Source organism: Pseudophryne corroboree, chromosome 2, assembly GCF_028390025.1.
Source record: "Pseudophryne corroboree isolate aPseCor3 chromosome 2, aPseCor3.hap2, whole genome shotgun sequence".
In the NCBI taxonomy this organism is placed as follows: Eukaryota; Metazoa; Chordata; class Amphibia; order Anura; family Myobatrachidae; genus Pseudophryne; species Pseudophryne corroboree.
Genome location: NC_086445.1, coordinates 753,485,326 through 753,511,019, shown reverse-complemented (window position 1 = coordinate 753,511,019; position 25,694 = coordinate 753,485,326). Strand labels below are relative to the sequence as shown.

General features: G+C 43.8%; 1 protein-coding gene across 3 annotated transcripts in view; it reads right to left on the bottom strand.

Moving 5' to 3' along the window:
- The window catches only part of LOC135047335 (bile acid receptor-like), a 116,030-nt gene extending 97,708 nt beyond the window's left edge, over positions 1-18,322 (bottom strand). Inside the window, exon 1 of one of the 3 annotated variants that reach the window (XM_063955441.1) lies at positions 18,050-18,322. The gene's annotated coding sequence lies outside the window, so the exon portion shown is untranslated. Of the gene's footprint in view, positions 1-17,232; positions 17,254-18,049 lie in introns of those variants that run through there. The other 2 variants (XM_063955442.1, XM_063955445.1) reach the window with 2 other exon arrangements.
- Positions 18,323-25,694: the final 7,372 nt, after the last annotated feature.

Here is a 25,694-nt window from a genome sequence, read left to right as displayed (position 1 = left end):
ACCGAGGGCAGCTGCCCAGTGTGCCTATATGTTAAGTTTGCCCTGGCACATAATGTGACAATTAGCCAACGGTATCAGTACAGCTGCGTCTTTAGATACAGTCACTGACACCAACATGCCCACTAAACAACTGCGACTAGTAGCGATCCCCCCAGTTACCAACCAGAAAATGTCATCATTTAAATATTATTATACATGCATAGCGCTATATCTCCGACCACCTCTGAATCACCCCAAATTAGAAAAAGAAAAATGAAGACATTTCATTAACTTAGATCTAGGTAAGTTTTTTTTTTTTTTTTTTTCAAAATGTTTTAATTGAGTTTTAACATTTTAATTATAATAGCAATATATATTACAATCGTAATGTCAAGTAAATGCATGACATTCTAGATCAAAACATAAAGTCTTTTGCTGTTCAACATAAAAGTTACAGAAATATCAGTAATTTGTATAACAAGTATACATAAAGTATGCAGGAGAAAAAAAAATATTATCAGTCTCCCAAAAGGTTACAACTAGGAGAAAGGGGGAAAAAAGGGGGGCATAGAGAAAGAAATGAAACAGAGCGAGAGAAAGAAAAGAAGAATGATTGCCTGTAGCCCAGTTTTTCCCTGTGTTTAACACAGGTTATCAACTAAATTGCATAGGAGGATCGGATAAAAATATTTTAGTCTCATACCACAAAGTCATTTTGAAACAGTTATGAATTTGTCTTTTTATTGAAATGTCTAATGTGCCAATAAAAGATTCACAGACCTCAAAGAATTTCTCAATGCGTTGTTCTTTATGTAATGCGGTCTACATCCAATCCATCTTGAATACGTAAAAAAGTTTTTCTCTGAACATTTGTAATGAAGGAGGGGAGGGGTGTATCCATTGCTGAAGGATACATTTTTTCGCCACAGCTGAGAGAATCAGAAGTAATTTATGACAACCTGGTGATATTCTAGAGGTTGTTGTCAATATGCCAAAAATGGCCCACTCTGGAGACAGTGGTAAAAAATTTACTAGTTCCGAGATTGCAAATTGTTTTACTTGAAGCCAGAATTCATTAATATGAATGCAATCCCATAGACAGTGGTAGAGAGTAGCGTCAGGTTGGGCACATTTTAAACAAATTGATGTGGACGACATTTCTATAAGATGGCAACAGGAAGGTGACAAATGAACCCTATAAAAATTTTTGAAAAACATTTCTTGATACATAATGGATGGTAAGACATGATTAGAATATAAAAGCACTTTTCAAATGGTCAATTCATTAAGATCGTGAAAGTGTCTCTGCCACCGAGTTATACCAGTTTCATAGTGTCCCTCATAATACGGGGTACGCAATATTTTATAAAACATAGAGATGGCTCCCTTAGTGTTAATCGAGGATTGAAAGGCCAGATCCAAGCGGTTCACCCAGTCCACAGGAGAAATATATACTACCCAATAAAGGGAGAAATAAAGAATAGGAAGCATTAAGATTCCAATTGTTGTGGACCGTGTGCCAAACTGACCATGCTGACATTAATAGAGGATTATCTTATGCATCGGATGGGATTTCAAATTTATGAAGATGCAAATAACAGACCAGGTCCATATTATGTAATACCAATATATACACCTGGCGCTGTCACTTACAGAGTGAGAGCAGCTGATCCATATTAGTAAGAAAGAATTTCTCAACTGCATAATTGGAGTGTAGTTCAGAGTGGGAAATCCAATATTTAATATGTCGACAAACAGCAGCATAGTTGTAAATTTCCATATTTGGAAAATTAATACCACCTTCAGACTTATTTCTCTGTAGTAGTTGAAGACTTAGGCGAGGTTTCTGTTTTCCCCCCAAATAAACTGTCTAAAGGTTGCCAGATTCTTTTAATATCCATTTTAGTAAATACTACTGGTAAGACCTGTAAGTAATCATTTTTATAAGGTTTGCTCTTCCTAAATAGGATAGTTGCAAATGTTGCCAAGTATATAATTCCTTAAGAGCTGCATCTATTGTTTGTTTAATGTTTATATTATATAAATCAGAGATATTCTTAGGCAGACAAATTCCTAAATAGGAGATATCAGTTGTCGCCCATTTTAAATTACCCACATCCAACATAGATCTACTAAGGGAGGGACTCAAGGACATTACCGTAGGCTTAGAATGATATATAGAGAAACCAGAAATTTTACCAAAGTCTTCCAGCTTGGAAAGAAGAGGTGACAAACAAGATTGTAGAACTCTTAACAAGAGGTCCAGAACAAGATTAAAAAGTAAAGGGAACAACGGGCATCCCTGTCGAGTCCCTCAGAACATTTGAATAGGATCACCCAAGTTCCCGTTGATTAATAGTTTTGTACGAGCCGAATTATAAAAATATTTGATCATATTAATAAAAGAAGAACCAAACCCTCTCCTTTGTAAGACAGTATATAAATGGGCCCACAAAATTTTATCAAATGCCTTCTCGGCGTCTAAGCTTAACAGTATATTAGAAGAGTGTCTTTGAGTTGCTGAGGAATATAAAGCTGCTACCGCTAAATGAACATTTAGAACTATATATGTCTCCCATGGGTAAAACCCAACTCATGTGATGTTAAAAGAGATGGGAGAATTACTTGCAGGCGAGTGGCTAAAATTTTTGACAACATTTTCTAATCCTTGTTTAGGAGTGTAATGGGCATGTAAGAGGAGAATGATGGAATGATGTCATCTTTTAATATCTTATAATAATTCCCATTAAGTCCATCAGGACCTGGCAACTTATTAAGAAGCAAACTGTTAATATCTAAGTATGTTTTTATATTGTATTATAAAAATACCCTTCCATGTGGAGAATATTTAAAATATAGATAGTATGTAAATGATATACAATACTTACACACTTGTGATAACAAAGTTTTCTTTTTTTACTTTTGGTAATTAATTATACACTTGCGGACTGACAGACATGGGGTCTTATTCAGCTATGTATGTAAACACAAAATTTCCAATCTCCAATGATTGTGCAAATCTGTGGATGCAACAACGGGAAACTGCAGCATGATTGACATGTGGGGGCATTAGCATTCTCAAAAACGGGCACGTGTTAGCCCCGTTATCTAGGCATTCTGTGTCTGTGTCCTCCGATGCAGCTTCACTGGCCAAAGAAGTATAAATCCAATAGCAGTGCCGTAACTAGACATTTTAGCGCTGTGTGCAAGAAACAGCCACGGCGCCCCCCCCCCAATGCAAAACAGGGGCAGTGCGCGGCGTAGGCGCGCAAAAAATATGTAGGGACGTGGCTTCATGGGGAAGGGGTGTGGCCACAAAATAATACCAATTCATATTACTGTGCACAGTAGTCTCTATTATTCAAATTACGCCACACAGTAGCACCACTACACCAGGTAGAGCCCCTTTTACATATTATGGCAGACAGGTTCACTTTTTAACATATTACGGCAGACAGCGTCCCCTTTTTACACATTATGGCAGACAGCGTCCCCCTTTTTACTCATTACGGCAGACAGCATCCCCTTATTACACATTATGGCAGATTGCGTCCCCATATTACACATTACAGCAGATTGCGTCCCCTTATTAAACATTACGGCAGACAGCGTCCCCTTATTACACATTACGGCAGATAGCGTCCCCTTTTTACACATTACGGCAGACAGCGTCCACCTTTTTACACATTACGGCAGAGAGCATCCCCTTATTACACATTACGGCAGATTGCGTCCCCATATTACACATTACGGCAGATTGCGTCCCCTTATTACACATTACGGCAGACAGCGTCCCCTTATTACACATTACGGCAGAGAGCTTCCCCTGTTTTACACTTTATGGCAGACAGCATCCCCATAATACACATTACGGCAGACAGCGTCCCCATAATACACATTACGGCAGACAACATCCCCTTATTACACATTACGGCAGATTGTGTCCCCATATTACACATTACGGCAGACTGCGTCCCCTTATTACACATTACGGCAGAGAGCGTCCCCCTTATTGCACATTACGGCAGACAGCGTCCGCTTATTATACATTACGGCAGACAGCGTACCTTTATTACACATTACAGCAGACAGCATCCCCTTATTACACATTACGGCAGATTGCGTCCCCATATTACACATTACGGCAGATAGCGTCCCCTTATTACACATTACGGCAGATAGCGTCCCCTTATTACACATTACGGCAGATAGCGTCCCCTTATTACACATTACGGCAGACAGCGTACCCTTATTACACATTACAGCAGACTGCGTCCCCATATTACACATTACGGCAGACTGCGTCCTCTTTTTACACATTACGGCAGACAGCGTCCCCTCATTACACATTACGGCAGACAGCAGCCCCCTTATTACACATTACGGCAGACAGCGTCCCCTGTTTTACACATTACGGCAGACAGCATCCCCTGTTTTACACATTACGGCAGACGGCGTCCCCTGTTTTACACATTACGGCAGACAGCGTCCCCTGTTTTACACATTACGGCAGACAGCGCCCCCTGTTTTACACATTACGGCAGACAGCTTCCCCATATTACACATTGTGGCAGACAGTCCCTACACACACACACACACACACACACACACACACACACACACACACACACACACACACACAGCCTGTCACCTACAGTCACACCACACACACATCCCCCCTCCCCTCCCCTCGTGCCAACTTTACCTCAAGGAGAGCTGTAGCAGAGACTGATGCAGACAGACCAAACAGCAAAGTCGGGGGTGTGGCCTAATTGCGGACCCGTGGTCACGCCCCCTTTAAGCACAGACAGGTGGCCTGGGAGACAAGGAGGCACAGGACCGGACATACGGCAATCACATCTAGTGTCCTGCTCCGCCGCTGCAGCTACAGTGCTTCTGCAGACGAGCACTGAGCAGCGGGAACCCACAGGTGTTGCCGGCGGTCCTGTGCCCTCAGTGCACATGCGCTGTGTGCCAGGCACCGCCGGCACATACCTAGTTACGGCACTGTCCAATAGATTGTAAGCTTATGAGCAGGATCTTCCTACCTCTATGACTGTTTGTTATTACCCAGTTTTGTGTTATCGTTGGTGTTTCCAATTGTAAAGCGCAATGGAATATGCTGCGCTATATAAGAAACTGTTAATAAATAATGGCTGCCACCAGGGGTGTACTGGGGGCACAGCTGTCTCTGACAGAGAGCGGAGGGCCCGGGCCGTCCGCCGGCCACAGCCCATCCCCGTCTGTCCTCATCCATCCGCCACCTTCCGCCTGTCCACAGTGTTCTATTCAAAATGTCCCTCTCAAAATGGCCACTGCCTCAGAGGAGACAGTTGTTAAAGATACTAGAGGAGACTTTTAATAACTGTCTACTCTGAGGCGGCGGACATTTTTGGAGAGACATTTGCAATAGTTTGAAGCAGGCAGGCGCGAACAGCAGCCCCCGTCGGGATGGTAGACCCGCATCGGCAGTGGTGGCTGGGGGTGGGGGGTGGGGATCCCCTGACAATGAGCAGAACCTTGACAATGAGCAGGTACTGGCATAATTACTGTGTGGGCATAATAAGGTGACAAGGTCATTAATATGAGGGCATACTATGTTGTCAGGGGCATTGCTGTGTGGGGCATAATATGGTGACAAGGGCATTAATGTGGGGGTATAATATGTTGTCAGGGGCATTACTGTGTGGGGCATAATATGGTGACAGGGACATAACTGTGGGGGCATGTATATGTGCAGAGGAATTTTTTTGTAAATATATATTTTTCTCTGACGTCCTAGTGGATGCTGGGTACTCCGTAAGGACCACGGGGTATAGACGGGCTCCGCAGGAGACTGGGCACTCTTAAAAGAAAGATTAGGTACTTTATCTGGTGTGCACTGGCTCCTCCCTCTATGCCCCTCCTCCAGACCTCAGTTAGTATCTGTGCCTGGCCAGAGCTGGATGCACCCTAGGGGCTCTCCTGAGCTTCCTAGAAAAGAAAGTATTTGTTAGGTTTTTTATTTTCAGTGAGATCTGCTGGCAACAGACTCACTGCTACGTGGGACTGAGGGGAGAGAAGCGAACCTACCTGCTTGCAGCTAGCTTGGGCTTCTAAGGCTACTGGACACCATTAGCTCCAGAGGGATCGAACACAGGCCCAGTCCTCGGTCGTCCGGTCCCGGAGCCGCACCGCCGTCCCCCTTGCAGAGCCAGAAGAACGAAGAGAAGTTGAAAATCGGCGGCTGAAGACTCCGGTCTTCATTAAGGTAGCGCACAGCACTGCAGCTGTGCGCCATTGCTCCCTTAGCACACCACACACTCCGGTCACTGATGGGTGGGGGCGCTGGGGGGGGCGCCCTGGGCAGCAATTAGATTACCTTACTTGGCGAAAAGCACATAATACAGTCTGATAAACTGTATATGTGCATTAACCCCCGCCATTAAAGTACATAAAAGGACAGAAGCCCGCCGCTGAGGGGGCCGGGCCTTCTTCCTCAGCACACCGGCGCCATTTTCTCTTCACAGCTCAGCTGGAAGGAAGCTCCCCAGGCTCTCCCCTGCAGTATCCTGGTACACAAAGGGTAAAAAAGAGAGGGGGGGGGGCACATAAATTTAGGCGCAAAACTGTGTATATAAGCTGCTATAGGGGAAAAATCACTCAGTATAGTGTACATCCCTGTATTATATAGCGCTGTGGTGTGTGCTGGCATACTCTCTCTCTGTCTCTCCAAAGGGCCTGGTGGGGGAACTGTCTTCAAATAGAGCATCCCCTGTGTGTGTGGTGTGTCGGTACGCGTGTGTCGACATGTCTGAGGTAAAAGGCTCCTCTAAGGAGGTGATAGAGCGGATATGTGTGTGGGAGGGTGTCTCCGTCAACAACGCCGACACCTGTTTGGATATGTGTAAGTGCTGAGGTAAAATTATTGCACAAAAGGTTAGGGAACAGAAAGGAAATCTACCCTGGTCTGTCCCTATGTCACAGAGTCCTTCAGAGTCTCTCTATGTTCACTATCCAAAATAACAAAGTATCGACACGGAGTTTAACTCCACTGTCGACTACGATAATGCAAAGTTACAGCAAAGAGGGCTAAAAGATATTCAATATATGATTATTGGAATAAAAGATGATTTGCATATCACTGATGACTCATCTGTCCCTGACACGAGAGTACACATGTTAAGGGGAAGAATGCTGAGGTAAATTTCCCTCCTCTCATGAGGAAAAAGAGCGGGAATCTCCAGACAAGAGACGGCAGCTTCCCACAAGAGAATTCTCAGGCTGTATCCTTTCCCCACTAGGGCCAGGATGTGTTGAGAATCTTCCCCTTGGGTGTCCTGTTTGCACTAGCTATTCTCAGGGATCCTGCAGATAGTGTGCACATTCTAGTATACTACCCAGACCGGCGATTGTGTCGGTATGGGTTTATAGCGCTGTGGCAGCGTGGACAGGTACCTTATCAGCAGAGATTGAGACCCTAGTATGCATATAAATATTTTAAGATGCTGTCTTAAGTAATAGATATATAATTATAAAGCATGCCCAAAGGGACATGAGTATACTGGGTCCTAGAGACAAAAGCTATGTCGATTTCTGCTTGACGTGTCCTGTAGAATATACATTGGACAGATGATGCCGACTTAAGAGGCATATGGAAGGCTGAGGATTGTGTGGAGAAAGGTTCTCGGGCCTGGTCTCCACAGCTATAGCTGGTAATTCTGATATTTTGCCTTATATTCCTGCACAGCCTAGGAAAGCACGACATTATTAAATGCAGCTTTTTGAATAAAGAAACAAGAAAGTCTGAGGTGCGTCCTTTCTTGTCAGAGCCGGGGGCAGAGGAAAGAAGCTGTACAACACAGCTAGTCCCCAGGAACAGAATCCTCCCCGGCCTCTACAAAAATCCACCGCATGTCGCTGGGGCTCCACAGGCGGAGCTAGGCCCGGTGGGGACACGCCTTCGTAAGTTCAGCCACAAGTGGGTTCACTCCCTGTTAGATCCCTGGGCATAGAAATTGTATCGCAGGGATACAGGCTGGACTGTGAGAAGATGCCCCCTCACCGAGGACCCGGCGGGCTTCCCCCCAAGAGAGGGAGCCAGTGTTAACTGCAATTCGTAAATTGTATCTTCAACAGGTGGTGGTCAAGGGTCCCCTCCTTCAACAAGAGGGTGTTATTATTCCACCATGTTATAATCCCGAAACCAGACGGTTCGGTTAGACCCATATTGTATTAGAATACCTGAACATATACCTGAAAAGGTTCAGGTTCAAGATGGAATCGCTAAGAGCGGTCATTGCAAGCCTGAAATGAATCGGGACATAAGGGATGCATACCTTCGTGTCCCCATTTATCCACCTCATCAGGCGTACCTCAGAATTGCGGTACGGGATTGTCATTACCAATTTCACCAAGGTAATGGCGGATATGATGGTGCTCCTGCGGAAGCAAGGTGTCACTATTATCACATACTTGGATGATCTCATAAAAGCGAGATCAAGAGAGCAGTTGCTGGACAGCGTATCACCTTCTCTGGAAGTGAAACGGCAACACGACTGGATTCTATATATTCCGAAGTCGCAGTTGGTTCCTACAGCTCATCTGCCTCGCCTAGGCATGATCCTAGATACAGACCAGAAGAGGGTTTATCTCCTGATAGAGAGAGCTCAGGAGCTCATGACACTGGTCAGGAATCTATTGAAAACCAAAACAGGTGTCAGTGCATCACTGCACTCGAGTCCTGGGAAGGATGATGGCATCATACGAGGCCATCCCCTTCGGCTGGTTCCATGCAAGGACAATGGAACTTACTGGACAAGTGGTCCGGATCACATCTTCAGATGCATCGGTTAATCACCCTATCCCCCAGGGCCAGGGTGTCTCTCCTGTGGTGGCTGCGGAGTGCTCACCTTCTCGAGGGCCGCAGATTCGGCATTCAGGACTGGGTCCTGGTGACCACGGATGCAAGCCTCCGAGGGTGGGGGGCAGTTACACAGGGAAGAAAATTCCAAGGTTTGTGGTCAAGCCAACAGACTTGCCTTCACATCAATATCCTGGAACTAAGGGCCATATACAACGCCCTAAGTCAAGCGGAGTTCCTGCTTCGCGACCAACCGGTTCTGATCCAGTCAGACCGCAGGGGCTCATGTAAACCGCCAGGGCGGCACAAGGAGCAGGGTGGCGAGGGTAGAAGCCACCAGAATTCTTCGCTGGGCGGAGAATCAAGTAAGCGCACTGTCAGCAGTGTTCATTCTGGGAGTGGACACGACCTCTACCCGGGAAAGTGGTGACTTCATCAGGAAGTCTTCACGCAGTTTTGCAAATTGATGGAAACTGCCTCAGGTGGACTACATGGCGTCCCACCTCAATAAAAAGATAAAAAAAGGTTTTACGCTGGGTCAAGGGACTCTCAGGCGATAGCTGTGGTCGCACTAGTAACACCGTGGGTGTTCCAGTCGGTCTATATATTCCCTCCTTTTCCTCTCAGACCCAAGGGCTGAGAATTGTAATAAACGGAGGAGTGTGAACAATATTCTTTGCTCCGGATTGGCCAAGAAGGACTCGGTACCCGGAACTGCAAGAAATGGTCTCAGAGGACCCATGGCCTCTGCCTCTCAGTCAGGACATGTTGCAACAGGGACCCTGTCTGATCCAAGACTTACCGCGGCTGCGTTGGATGGCATGGCGGTTGAACGCCGGATCCTAGCGGAAAAGGGCATTCCGGATGCAGTTATTCCTACGCTGATAAAGGCTAGGAAAGACGTGACAGCAAGACTTTTTCACTGTATATGGCGAAAATAGGTTGCTTGGTGTGTGGCCGGGAAGGCCCTACAGAGGAATTCCAGGGGGGTCGATTCCTGCACTTCCTACGGTCAGGAGTGACTATGGGCCTAAAGTTAGGATCCATAAAGGCCAAGATTTCGGCCCTATCCCTTTTTCTCTCAAAAAGAACTGGCTTCACTGCCTGAAGTTCGGACGTTGTTACAGGGGTGCTGCATATTCAGCCCCTTTTGTGCCTCCAGTGGCACCTTGGGATCTTAACGTGTGTTGGATTCCTAAAATCCCACTGGTTTGAGCCACTTAAGACCGTGGAGCTAAAATATCTCACGTGGAAAGTGGTCATGCTTTTGGCCTTAGCTTGGACTAGGCGTGTGTCAGAATTGGCGGCTTTGTCATGTAAAAGCACATATCTGATCTTCCATATGGAAAGGGCAGAATGGAGGACTCGTCCCCAATTTTTCCCTAAGGTGGTATCATCGTTTCATTTGAACCAACCTATTGTGGTGCCTGCGGCTACTAGGGACTTGGAGGATTCCAAGTTGCTGGACGTAGTCCGGGCCCTGAAACTTTATGTTTCCAGGACGGCTAGAGTCAGAAAAACTGACTCGCTATTTATCCTGCATGCACCCAACAAGCTGGGTGCTCCTGCTTCAAAGCAGACTATTGCTCGCTGGATCTGTAGCACCATTCAGCTTGCACATTCTGCGGCTGGACTGCCGCATCCTAAATCAGTAAAAGCCCATTCCACGAGGAAGGTGGGCTCTTCTTGGGCGGCTGCCCGAGGGGTCTCGGCTTTACAACTTTGCCGAGCTGCTACTTGGTCGGGTTCAAACACTTTTGCAAAATTCTACAAGTTTGATACCCTGGCTGAGGAGGACCTTGAGTTTGCTCATTCGGTGCTGCAGAGTCATCCGCACTCTCCCGCCCGTTTGGGAGCTTTGGTATAATCCCCATGGTCCTTACGGAGTACCCAGCATCCACTAGGACGTCAGAGAAAATAAGAATTTACTCACCAGTAATTCTATTTCTCGTAGTCCGTAGTGGATGCTGGGAGCCCGTCCCAAGTGCGGACTCTCTGCAATAGATGTATATAGTTATTGCTTAACTAAAGGGTTATTGTATGAGCCATCTGTTGAGAGAGGCTCAGTTATTGTTCATACTGTTAACTGGGTATAGTTATCACGAGTTGTACGGTGTGATTGGTGTGGCTGGTATGAGTCTTCCCCTGGATTCCAAATCCTTTCCTAGTAATGTCAGCTCTTCCGGGCACAGTTTCCCTAACTGAGGTCTGGAGGAGGGGCATAGAGGGAGGAGCCAGTGCACACCAGATATAGGCCCTCATTCCGAGTTGTTCGCTCGGTATTTTTCATCGCATCGCAGTGAAAATCCGCTTAGTACGCATGCGCAATGTTCGCACTGCGACTGCGCCAAGTAACTTTACTATGAAGAAAGTATTTTTACTCACGGCTTTTTCTTCGCTCCGGCGATCGTAATGTGATTGACAGGAAATGGGTGTTACTGGGCGGATACACGGCGTTTCAGGGGCGTGTGGCTGAAAACGCTACCGTTTCCGGAAAAAACGCAGGAGTGGCCGGGGAAACGGTGGGAGTGCCTGGGCGAACGCTGGGTGTGTTTGTGACGTCAACCAGGAACGACAAGCACTGAAATGATCGCACAGGCAGAGTAAGTCTGGAGCTACTCTGAAACTGCTAACTCGTTTGTAATCGCAATATTGCGCGTACGTCGGTCGCAATTTTAAGAAGCTAAGATTCACTCCCAGTAGGCGGCGGCTTAGCGTGTGTAACTCTGCTACATTCGCCTTGCGAGCGAACAACTCGGAATGAGGGCCATAGTACCTAATCTTTCTTTTAAGAGTGCCCAGTCTCCTGCGGAGCCCGTCTATACCCCGTGGTCCTTACGGAGTACCCAGCATCCACTACGGACTACGAGAAATAGAATTACCAGTGAGTAAATTCTTCTTATTTTTATTAAGAAATTTTTATATATATATTTTTTAATTTCATTTTATTTTTATTTCATTTTTGGGGGGTGAGGGGGTGCTTATTTTGTCAGTCCCGGGCCCCACAATATCTGATGGCAGCCTTGGCTGTGCTGTTGCATTCCTTTCTGAATCTGCCCCATACTGACTGGGGGGGAGATGTAATAAGTAGTGATAAGAGTAGAGAAATGAGCCAGTGCTCTGTATAATTTTATTGTATGCAAATTATAAATGTTACTTCAGTGCTGATTGGTTGCCATGAGCAACTTGTCCACTGGCTCACTTCTCCACTCTTTTGATTGCTTAGTACATCTCCCCCTAAGGCTGTCAGCAGCGGATTTAAAAAACAGTAGTTAGAGATACTTTTCAAAAGTTATGTGTAACATCTTTGGGACATCCATATGGCGCCCAGATAATGAACAAGTACTTTTTTGTTTTAATTAAAATAATTGAAACAGCACTGCATTAAAAATAATGTATTATTCTAATTGTTGTTTTGATGCTACTGTTCTGCTAAAACCTTCTCAGGATTTTTGTCAAATAATGGCTGTTTGGCAATTAATCAAGTTTCAGTAATGGCCTGGATGCATGTCAACCAGATCTAATAGAAGCTGGTAAATGTAATTAAGCAGGGAGAATGTAAAACACATTACCTATAATAGCGATACTTTACCTTTAACACTGATATTTTTGTAGTTTATTCTGCCTTACTTTAAAAAAACATGAGCACCAATTGCCCAATTTCTGGTGCTCAGGAAAATTCTTGAAAACATTTTTTGATTCTATTCTAGAACTTCTAATAGAAAACCAACAAAAGGAAAGTAGCATTTTTTTATAGTCTATAGTAAACAACTAACATTTCACATTTCTGATTAGTCTCAGATTGCATTCATTGTCTCATAGTAACATATTTTAGGTCATTTATATAATACATCCAAATAATTGTAGCTTAGTAATTAAAATAAACATTCTTCCATCAACTTAAGCATCATGTTTATATGTAAAGTAGATAGACATTATGGATGTTATTTATAAGAGACAAGAATAAGCCAAAACAAAACTGTTTACGTTTTAGTTAAACTATTATTCTGTATGTTGTCATTTATCAAGAATATACATTATATCATCCATTTTGCTTTTGGGAAAAGACCAGAAAAAAGGTTTTCTCTAAAATGAGTGAAAGAGAGAATAAACTTAAAACATACTTGCTTACTCCCCCTGAAAGACATGGAGGATTACAAAAATCAGGTGGTGCGCCCCGGCCGCCTGGAAAAGTGGGCAAGTCTGCCGGAGGTGGCCGCCACCCACCCGCAGTCTCCCACTCACAGAGTGAAAGTTGGTGATCCTCAGTCTATGCTTCATAAAGCCGGTAATCATGGCATTGGGTAGCAAGGGCGGGGCCACAATAATGCAATCGCATCACCACACTCACCAACCCTTCCACTTTCCAGTGACATGCGCCACTGCTGAGCCGACCTGGTTGCCCCCACCTAGGGGTCAGCTAGGAAGTCGGCAAGTATGACTTAAACGCTATTTAACAGAAACATTGAAAAAAGATACTCCTTAGTGGTGCCACCAGGAAAAAGTGGATCTTTTTGTATTCAGAACTTTGTAACTTAAGAACAATGGTATACTTAATTTAGTAATTAAAAAGTTTTATCCATTTTTGTGTGAGTTAAGACAATGCCAACTACACCAAGACTAATGCATCAGTAGGGACATTCCCCAGCAACTACCACCATTTTACTTAATCCAACTATCTAAGGAGTCTATGTACCAGCCAATCAGCTCCAAACTGCCATGTTACAGGCTGTGTTTGAAAAATTGCAGGAGCTGATTGGTTGGTAGTTTATCTCTCTCCACCTTATCTCTCTCTAGGGCTTAGTACATAGACCCCTTTGTCCCTGTGTTTGTTTGTACTGAGTAGACATTCAGTAGATCAGGGAATGTGAAAGAATAGTAGATGGTGAAGTAATATTTTTGCCAGTTGAGTCATTGATTTGCTTGTTGTAAACAACGGCACAGAGAAGGATTAAATACCATGCACACTAACACTAGCCCCCATCTCATAACTTGTGCCCAAGTAGATGCATGTGTAAATGAAGGTAATATTTGATCATGTACATGTGTATGAGTGGACTGCATAGCAATGAGTGTTCTTTGACTTTCCCTTTCACCCAAATTAAGAAAGAAATTCATATTTAATGTTACCCACAGAACCAGTATATAAGCACCTTCTATTCATACAGTACCAATATAAATACATATATGCCAAGAAGGGACTGCACAGAATGATTGTTTACAAGCAAGCACCACATATACTGTAAATAAGGCGACACAAACAATTATTGTGACGGGTATATTTTTTCTTTTTATAGATCATACGTCTAACTTGTAACATACTTTCTTCTACAGTATTATGGAATAACTATATACTGGTATGCTTCTTTTCATGTCAATATTTCCTTTCTTCACAACTATGCCAGAAACTAAACCTCTTATTTCACACATGCCATTCGTCTATATATCTCTATGTATTATAGTTTTTCTTTTTCTAAATATTTAATCAACACTTAATATTTAATGAACACTAAGGGCGTTATTCAAATATTCGTTCTTTAGCAATAATTAAAGGGTGCCTATTGTTGCTATCCAATTGTTCTTGGCCCCCCTTAATTATCATGCTTTATGCGCCCAATTAGACAGGCTATAGCCGCGTAAAGCAGCAAAACCCATCTAAACTAATGGGCGCGACAGGGAAAAGTCCTGTGTGGTCGCCCCGAACAGCAAACTTTTCACACATTTCAGCTTGCAGCCTCTGTGAGCTGAAATGTGACTGCTGCGGCTAATGGGCGTCTCATCGGAGCAACATTTGAATAGCTCCAATAGACGCCCATTAGTATTCCACACCTCGCAAACATTTGAATAGCCTCCTCTGTTGGTATTCTTATTAACTAAACCATGAATGGCTGCCAGAAACAAACACAAGCTCACACAGAATTCAGCATATCATGTGATGCCAGAGGGGGAAGAATGTGGAGGAGGATGTCACAATGAAGAGACAGTAAAGTTTAGAAGGAAACCAATAGCTCTATGCTCACTACTTCATGTGGCTTTGGTTACTATGACATATTCCATGATTATACATCATAGTGCAAATTATAAATGATGGCAGCCTGATAAAAACAAAAAAAGGAGAAATGGTAAATATGATGGTAAATTTATCACTTCACCAGGCTTAATAAATCTGCCCCTCAGTCTTTTATGTTGTTATAGAAATAAATGTAAGGGGAAACAATTGTTTTCTAAATTATAATGGTATACTGAATATGTGTTAATATCCCAGCGCTCAAGTGCCCGATGGTCAGAATCATGACGTATGTCAAAGTAAGTACTGTGTTTAGGTTTAGGGTTAGGCAATAGGTGGACGTTTAGAGTAAGGCTATGGGGTTGGAGGGGGGCGGTTAGGGCTAGGCTGCAGGAGGGGTGGGTTATAGGGTTAGAATTAGGGTTAGGGTTTAAATAATTAACAAAATCCATCAGATGTTTGAACATTGTGATGCCGCTGTTGGTATTCTGACCACTGGGATCCTGTGCACTGGGATATAGATACAAACAATGGTATACTTTTGCCCTAGTTGTACATTTTACTAGTTAAAAATGGATAAAAATATGTACCTCATTTTATTGATACTCTTATATACTGTACATACTTTAAATTGTTCCCAGATGTTTAGCTCATAAATGCAACATTCATTTATATATTATGAGTTCATATGCTGTGTAATATTTGTGCTAATTTTATTTTAGTTTGCCAATGTTGCTGTTTAGGAAGAGATTTAATAGGATAGATAATTAGGATTTATATTTTCCAATTAAAAATATGCTCATTTATCAACGTAAATCCTCATTTATAGTTCATTTATGATAAAGATAGTGTTTCTGTAAGTTTTCAGCAAAGGGATATATATATATATATATATATATATTAAAATAATTTAAACTCTGTATGCACTACTATCTACTATCACAGGGCCAAATATAATAGCTTAGGAAATGTGGGGAGTGGCAAGATTTCAGTGATGCAGGTGGTTGATTTAAAGCTTTAAAGATTTATTTAAGGCTGTTTATCCTAAGGGTGAAGGAGGAAAATAAAGAGTGGTGCTTGGATGACACAGAAAGCACTGAGAAGAAATAGACTAGTGGACATATTCAATTAGCTGTGTGGTTTACCTGCGGCTAATTACTGCGCCAGTCTGATCCAATCTGCAGGAAATCGAACTCCCCAAGGGTGTACGTTTCCTGACACTTTCCAAAAGAAAATGCCACAATAAGGGTTCAAGCAGAGGAAAACCAATTGATTCCACAAAGTAATCCTCTGTTTTAGGCAAGGGGAAAAGGCGATTAAATGTAACAGTCATTCACCACGCCGTAATTACCCAACAATTAATTAATTGAATATGCCCCTAGGCCTCCACAGCACATTAGCTTCAATATAATATAGATATAATGGCAGCTGGCACACTACAGTAGCTCTGATAAAATCCAGTTAGCACTTAATAGTGGCACCATCAGTTGCCAGTTTGGTCTCCTCTGGTTAAAATAAAATTGTTAATTTTGTAATAAACTATTTACTGTTTATTATAAAATTGAAAATGTTTTGGAATTAAATAATCAAAATTAAAAGAAAAGTTGTAAGGACAAACACTGAAATAAGACTGCGTAATACATTCTGCTTAAGTGTCACACATTCACACACGTGCATGTTACAAACAGTGGCACCAAATACCCACAATGCTGCCCACACCTGACCTGATACATTGTTCTCCCAAGGAATTGATCACATTGCTGTTCTGATTTCTCCAGTTGTGTACTATTGTTTCTTGACCTTTCACTATATCACACCTGTTCTCCACGTGACAGATTTACTATTCTGTGTTCTGTATTCTGTATACAACAATATATTACCTATTTCTTCCCAAACAAGCATTTGTTTTCTAGATAGATAGATAGATAGATAGATAGATAGATAGATAGATAGATAGATAGATAGATAGATAGATAGATAGATACACACTACACATGAATACGTTTAGTTGAGTTAAGGCAATGGGCATCATTCGTGTCATGTCAGTCACATGATATTAATTAGATTTATGACCACTTATAATCTCTGTGCACATTACTACTAAAAGGCGTGAGGTGCATTAATGAAAACCCAACACTCTAAAAATGCAGCCACCTTAATAAACATGAGCAAAGCAAAATAACAATTTCCTTCTACATTGTTATTTATTAGAGTTTAATTTATTCTAAAGAATTACAATGCAATGGTATTATTAAAACAAAAGGTATTAACTATACAGTTATTTTTAAGTGAATTTCAAGATAAAGCAATATAATTTTCTATTTAATAAATTAAAGTCATGATAGCTCTCATAGACAGCAAATATACTGCCTCACAGCTCCTCATAGAAAAACAATTTGTTTACCTTATATTGCTGCAAGGCCTCCCAACTATAAATGTAAAGTAAAACATACTGTGTGTTCATCAAACAAGCATTACTCATAAGTTTCAATAAGTGTGATTTCCCATGTCTATTCTCTTATTGAGAAATAAGTGCTTAAAAAAGTCCCCAGGACATTTACTAAGTACAGTGATCTTACAAATGTTCTACTGCATTACTCATGGTAACAGCTGTGAGCTTACATTATGAACATGTCATATATTTATTAATTCATTTCATTTAATATTTTGTCTTTGGAAACAATAAAAAATAGATTGTATTGCCCCATAAAACAATTAGTGAATCCATATAGATATTCTAGAAGCCAATTTCGCAATTGCAGGCTTTAAAGGCCTACAGTAATCTTTAGGGCTTGTATAGTTTTCATGTAATGTACAATAGATTTGAATTATTTTATACAATTCCAATAAAAAATAATCATCAAAAATATGACAAATGGTACTTGATATCGAAGTATAATTTAAAAATATAATTCTTTACAAATTTCACAAATTTCTTGTTAAATGCTAAATTCTTCCAATTACTTGATTAGATTACTGTTTATAACATTGTGTACAAACTGTTAAATTAAATAAATAGGTTCAACAGGCAAGTAAACTTTGTATGACATAATATTCTAAAATATAAGTTTGTACATATTAAAAGTCATAAATATTATAAAATAAATTCTATTTATAATCCACATCAGTGACACAAATATACATTTTGCCATTAATATTAGATATTTTAATAGCAAATATTATCATGGTTAAAGTTTGTAAGTAAGAGATACTGAACTTACATGCAGTATGGATGAGCACTGGTATCTCCAGATGTAGGCACCACTGTAAGTTTGAAAGTCTAATTAAGCCTGATGTCTTTCTCCTGGCTATTTATCAGTCTCTGTGCATATACTCAGGCTCCAGACGCTCTGCAGAGCCCACAGCTACATCAGCCCTCTCTATAATCTCACACACCAACTTCCCACACAGCCCTCCCTCAGGGTCACTGTAAGGGCAGCGAAACAGACATAAATCAAATAATAAGTGGATGGTTGGGGACAGAGGCTACAGGGACCCAAGCGTCACACATTCCCATAGTCCCTTTGCTTAGAATGAAGAAATAGTTATGCTCTTTTACCCAATTGTTGCAAAAACCTTAACCCACATGCTAAAAAATGCTAGAACTTTGATGGTATCAAAAGGGTTAAATTTGTAGAAGTGGGATGGTCTAAAAATGTCAGAGTATATATATATATATGTTTTATTTTTATTTTTCTAGGAATAGGTATATATGGTGTCGTTAACTGTTGCACCAATAAGTGTAATAAGGAGAAAATGATACTTATGACATTGTTAATGCGACATAGCTATGTTAAAATACAAACTGTATTCAAAAAAAGAAAATGTATCTATATATTGTGATACATGTTAAGCCGATAACAGTATCCACCTGATTTATATATCAGGTCAATTTAACAAGAGATTATCACAGGTGATATCAGAGATATTTCCTGTATTAGCTTCTTTCTGAGCTGCTGTCCCAGTGACAATTTTTTGTCAATGACTGCTGAAAGGCATTCCTTTTTGGCTGATATGTATTGATAAGGTATAGTAATTAATTAACAGGGCCTAATTCTCAATAATGCAAAATAGGCTCCTCAGAGGCTTTCCCATCTGCCCAGTGCCTACACTCTGTCACAACTGAGGGCCTGAGCTGACGGGAGGCAGCCTCAGTTGTAGGGGCTGAGATGTACCGGAACCTGGGAGGTTGTATCAGACCCCTAGACATGTAAGTAACATGTAGAATAACTGCCCGAAGGCGTGACCACGACAACCAGGATAAAAGTCAATGATGTTTATTATGACAAACTCCGTAACACAGCAGCAGTAAAAGGAAACATAAAAGTCAACAGAGGATAAATACAATTCCTGGGAACTACAGGGTGGCAAGGGCCACAGGCACTGGTAGTGTGAGACAGTTCTTATAATCTTCTAGTTGGAAAGTCCTTACCAGGCCTGACTGTAGCAATGGAGAAAACCCAGGATCGTACCAGCTGATGTTCCAGGAAAGGCTGGGCTGCTGAAGGTAAAACGGCTGCTGTGGATACTGGCTGGAACCAGACTGTTGTTGGTACGGAGTGGATACTGGCTGGAACCAGTTAAATAATAAACGAACTTGAGAGCGATGAAATAATAATGAAGTTTGGAGTTTGAGAGCGGTGAAATAATAATACCGGTGGAGAGTGGTAAACTGCAGAAAAGGACACCGGCCCTTTAAGAGAAGCTGTACACTGCTGGAAGCTGAGCTGGAAGCAGGTGATTGTTTGAGAGCGGTGAAATAATAATACCGGTGGAGAGTGGTAAACTGCAGAAAAGGACACCGGCCCTTTAAGAGAAGCTGTACACTGCTGGAAGCTGAGCTGGAAGCAGGTGATTGTTGTAGCTGGAAACAGGTGAGTCCAGAATGGATCGGAGAGTCAGGCTACACCGCAGATGGAATGCTGGTGCGGGTCTCTATAGCAGAAGTCTGGAGACAGGAGCTGGAACCTGGAAGACAACCACAGGAGAGAGACAAACTGGTACTAGGTTAGACAACCAAAGCACTGACGCCTTCCTTGCTCAGGCACAGCTTACTTATACCTGCAGCAAGGAAGGGGTTGGCTAGGCAATTATGCAAATCAACAATACAGGCAGCAGATTGGTGGAAATGATCAGATGACAAAATCCAAGATGGCTGCGCCCATGCAGACACTTGGAGGGAAGTTTGGTTTGTAATCCATGTGAGAATTGAAACAGTAATGGCGACGCCGGCCACAGGAGACAGGAGACGCCAGACTGACAAGCGCACATTTAACCACGCGGGCACAGCGGAGGCCGCAGCTGATGAAATCACCACTCTGACATTCTGCATGTGAAAACTCAGGAACAGCGGGATCCGGTCCTGGAACGCTGAGCCAGCCTTAGGAGGCATCTGAAGGGTAAGAAATGGCGTCCAGATACCCGGATCGTGACAGCACCCCCCCCTTTAGGAGTGGCCCCAGGACACTTCTTTGGCTTTTGAGGAAACTTGGAATGGAAATTTCGGACCAAGGCAGGAGCATGGACGTCTGAGGCATTGGTCCAAGAGCGTTCTTCAGGACCATAGCCCTTCCAGTCAATGAGGTATTGTAACTGACCGTAACGGAAACGTGAGTCCAAAATCTTGGCCACCTCGTACTCGACTCCCCGTTGAGTCTGAACTTTGGGAGCTGGAGGAAGTGCGGAATGAAACCGATTCAGGATCAGCGGTTTCAACAAAGAAACATGAAATGTCCTGGGTATTTTCAAGAAGGATGGTAACTGTAACCTGTAGGCAACAGGATTGATGACTTGTTCAATCTTGAAGGGTCCGATGTAGCGAGGTGCAAATTTCATGCTGGGAACTCTCAACCTCAAATTCTTCGTGGACAGCCACACACGATCACCCACCTTGAGAGCAGGAACCGCTCTACGCTTTCTATCGGCAAACTTCTTATACCTGAATGAGGCTTTAAGCAGGGCTGCGCGGACGTTCCTCCAGTTATTTGAAAACTGACGCAAGGTGACATCCACTGCTGGAACAGAAGTTGCGGGAAGCGGTTGGAATTCTGGGACTTTAGGGTGGAATCCATAATTAATGAAGAATGGTGTAGAAGAAGATGAGGAATGGTATCGATTGTTGTGGCTGAACTCGGCCCAAGGAAGGAGTTGAACCCAGTCATCTTGAGAGGAAGACACATATATACGGAGGAAGGCCTCCAAGTCCTGATTCACCCTCTCGGTTTGACCATTGGTCTGAGGATGGTAAGCCGTGGAAAACTTTAACTTGACTTGGAGGGCTTGACACAAACTTCGCCAAAATTTGGCTACAAATTGTACTCCACGATCCGAGATGATCTCTTCAGGAAGACCGTGAAGTCGGAAGATCTCTTGTATAAACACTTGAGCCAACTTGGAAGCTGACGGAAGACCGGTGAGAGGGATGAAATGTGCCATCTTGGTGAACCGGTCAACTACCACCCAGATGGTATTAAACTTGTTGCAGATAGGTAGATCGGAAACAAAGTCCATCGACAAATGGGTCCAAGGTCGATGGGGAACAGATAATGGAACCAGTTGCCCCGCAGGCGACTGGCGGGAGACTTTGTGTTGGGCACACTTTGGGCAGGAGGCAATAAATTCCATAACGTCCTTCTTCAGAGTTGGCCACCAGTAGGACCTAGAAATAAATTCAAGGGTTTTCTGAATGCCTGTATGTCCAGCAAAACGGGAAGCATGGGCCCAATGCATGAGCTTCTTCCTTAGAACTGGCTTAACAAAACTTTTCCCTGGTGGAGGCGTAGAGTCCATCCCTACCGTGGAGAATGCCAACGGATTAATAATAGGATGCTTGTCTGCAGACTCGGACTCATTTTCTTGCTCCCATGAGCGGGAAAGGGCATCGGCCTTTTACGATTCTGAGAACCCGGACAGAACTGGAGTTTAAAGTCAAACCTAGAGAAGAAAAGTGCCCATCTGGCCTGACGAGGATTCAGACATTGTGCGCCTTTGAGATATAAAAGATTTTTGTGGTCGGTAAGAACGGTGATTGAGTGGGAAGCTCCCTCCAACAGGTATCTCCACTCCTCCAGAGCGAGCTTGATGGCTAGCAACTCCTGATCGCCAATGGCATAGTTGCGCTCAGCTGGGGAGAACTTCCGGGAGAAGAAACTGCAAGGATGTAGATGTCCATCTTTGGCCCTCTGGGATAACACTGCTCCTACTCCAACGGAGGAGACATCTACCTCTAAGATAAAAGGAGAGTCGGTGTCGGGCTGTTTCAGAACTGGTGCAGAGATGAACCGTTGCTTCAGAAGGTGAAAGGCCTGTGTAGCTTCCTCGGACCACTTGGACGGATTAGCACCTTTCTTGGTTAATGCAGTGATAGGCGCCACAATGGTGGAAAAGTCTCGTATAAATTTTCTATAATAATTGGCGAACCCTAAGAACCTCTGGACCCCTTTGAGGCTTAAGGGTATAGGCCAATTCTGGATTGCTTGGAGTTTCTCAGGATCCATCTCTAGTCCGGAACCGGACACAATGTAACCTAGAAACGGAATGGTTTTAACTTCAAACACACACTTCTCCAATTTACAATAGAGGTGATTGACACGGAGACGGGAAAGAACCTCTTTTACCCAGAAACGATGATCTTCGAGATTATTAGCAAAGATGAGGATGTCGTCTAGATAAACCACGACATGGCGGTACAAGATGTCCCTGAAAATCTCATTCACGAAGTGCTGGAAGACTGCTGGAGCATTGCTCAATCCGAAGGGCATGACGAGGTACTCATAATGTCCGTCACGGGTGTTAAAGGCGGTCTTCCACTCGTCACCCTCACGGATTCGGATGAGATTGTAGGCACCCCTCAAGTCCAGCTTTGTGAAAATAGTTGCACCACTAACTCTATCAAAGAGCTCGGTAATCAGGGGTAAAGGGTATCGGTTCTTGACGGTAATGTCGTTCAGACCTCTGTAGTCGATGCACGGACGCAGACCACCGTCTTTCTTCTTAACGAAGAAGAAGCCTGCGCCGGCTGGAGAAGAAGATGGTCGGATGAAACCCTTCGCCAGGTTCTCTTTGATGTACTCTTCCATGGAGTGTGTCTCAGGCAGAGACAACGGATAAGTTCGGCCTCGCGGTGGAACCTTCCCTGGAATGAGGTCGATTGGGCAGTCCCATTCTCTATGAGGAGGAAGGATATCAGCAGAGGCTTTACTGAACACGTCCGTGAAGTCTTGATATGGAGGAGGCGGAACATCAGATGACCTGGGGAAGGAAGAACAAACAGGAAGAACTTTGGCTAAACAAGTCTCAGCACAGGAGGGACCCCATGCCAGTATTTGCGTAGTCGTCCAGTCAATTGATGGGTTGTGGAGACGGAGCCATGGAAGGCCTAAAACCACTGGATGTGTGGCTCTTGGAATCACTAAAAAAGAAATATACTCAGAATGAAGAACTCCCACTCTCAGACGAACTGGAAGAGTCCTTAAGGAAATGACTGCGTCAAAAATCTTGCTGCCATCCACGGCAGTCAAAGAGATGGACGAGGACAGTCTCTCGGTGGGTAGGGACCACCGTTTAACATAAGCTTCGGTTATGAAATTCCCAGCTGCTCCGGAATCAAGGAGGGCAATGACGTTCCTGTAACGTTGAGCAATTTGGAGCGACACTGGGAGGTTACAGTCATGAGGAGATGGAGAGGAGATCATTACTCCTAGCCGGCCCTCTCCTTGGCGAGCTAGGATCTGGAGTTTCCCGGACGTTTGGGACAGGCATTGATAGTGTGCGACGGAGCTGCACAGTAGAGACAGAGAGACTCAGAGAGACGTCTTCGGCGCTCAGCGGGAGATAGACGAGAACGACTAATTTGCATAGGCTCATCCTTGGATGGAGATGGTTGACGAGGAGGAGGAGCAGAAGATTTAGGAGTAGATGATCTTCCTCGCTCAGTTGCTCTCTCTCTCTCTGAAACGTAGATCAACCTTCGTGCAAAGAGAAATTAGCTCATCCAACTTAGAGGGCAAGTCTCTGGTAGCTAACTCATCCTTGATGCGTTCTGATAAGCCATGCCAGAATGCAGCATACAGGGCCTCGTCGTTCCATGCCAGTTCGGTTGCCAGGATTTTAAACTGTATAAGATACTGTCCCACAGTACGTGTTCCCTGGCGTAAACGGAGAATCTCAGATGAAGCAGATGTTATCCGGCCTGGCTCGTCGAAGATGCGCCTGAATGTAGCTACAAAGTCAGTATAGGAGGATAGCAGGGGATCAGACTTCTCCCATAAAGGTGATGCCCAGTCAAGGGCTGAGCCACTGAGAAGGGAGATGATATAGGCAATTTTGGTACGGTCACTGAAGAAATTGCCAGGTAGAAGCTCAAAGTGGATTTCACATTGATTGAGAAATCCCCTGCAGAACCTTGGAGATCCATCAAATTTTGCTGGCGTTGGAAGATGAAGATGTGGACTGGAAATGGGTAAGGTGGGTGGGGTTACAGCTGGTGTCACTGTAGTGGACGCACCGGACGTGCCAGGTCCACGGAGGGTCGTTTGAATCCCATCCAGCCGTGTAGAGAGATCCTGGAGACAGCGGATGATGTGGCCCTGTGCAGCCTCCTGATGTTCAAGTCGGGCTGCCAGTTCTTGCATCGGCCTGGCCGCTTGATCCTGGTCTCCGGCTGGATTCATTAGGTCAGTGCTTACTGTCACAACTGAGGGCCTGAGCTGACGGGAGGCAGCCTCAGTTGTAGGGGCTGAGATGTAACGGAACCTGGGAGGTTGTATCAGACCCCTAGACATGTAAGTAACATGTAGAATAACTGCCCGAAGGCGTGACCACGACAACCAGGATAAAAGTCAATGATGTTTATTATGACAAACTCCGTAACACAGCAGCAGTAAAAGGAAACATAAAAGTCAACAGAGGATAAATACAATTCCTGGGAACTACAGGGTGGCAAGGGCCACAGGCACTGGTAGTGTGAGACAGTTCTTATAATCTTCTAGTTGGAAAGTCCTTACCAGGCCTGACTGTAGCAATGGAGAAAACCCAGGATCGTACCAGCTGATGTTCCAGGAAAGGCTGGGCTGCTGAAGGTAAAACGGCTGCTGTGGATACTGGCTGGAACCAGACTGTTGTTGGTACGGAGTGGATACTGGCTGGAACCAGTTAAATAATAAACGAACTTGAGAGCGATGAAATAATAATGAAGTTTGGAGTTTGAGAGCGGTGAAATAATAATACCGGTGGAGAGTGGTAAACTGCAGAAAAGGACACCGGCCCTTTAAGAGAAGCTGTACACTGCTGGAAGCTGAGCTGGAAGCAGGTGATTGTTTGAGAGCGGTGAAATAATAATACTGGTGGAGAGTGGTAAACTGCAGAAAAGGACACCGGCCCTTTAAGAGAAGCTGTACACTGCTGGAAGCTGAGCTGGAAGCAGGTGATTGTTGTAGCTGGAAACAGGTGAGTCCAGAATGGATCGGAGAGTCAGGCTACACCGCAGATGGAATGCTGGTGCGGGTCTCTATAGCAGAAGTCTGGAGACAGGAGCTGGAACCTGGAAGACAACCACAGGAGAGAGACAAACTGGTACTAGGTTAGACAACCAAAGCACTGACGCCTTCCTTGCTCAGGCACAGCTTACTTATACCTGCAGCAAGGAAGGGGTTGGCTAGGCAATTATGCAAATCAACAATACAGGCAGCAGATTGGTGGAAATGATCAGATGACAAAATCCAAGATGGCTGCGCCCATGCAGACACTTGGAGGGAAGTTTGGTTTGTAATCCATGTGAGAATTGAAACAGTAATGGCGACGCCGGCCACAGGAGACAGGAGACGCCAGACTGACACATTTAACCACGCGGGCACAGCGGAGGCCGCG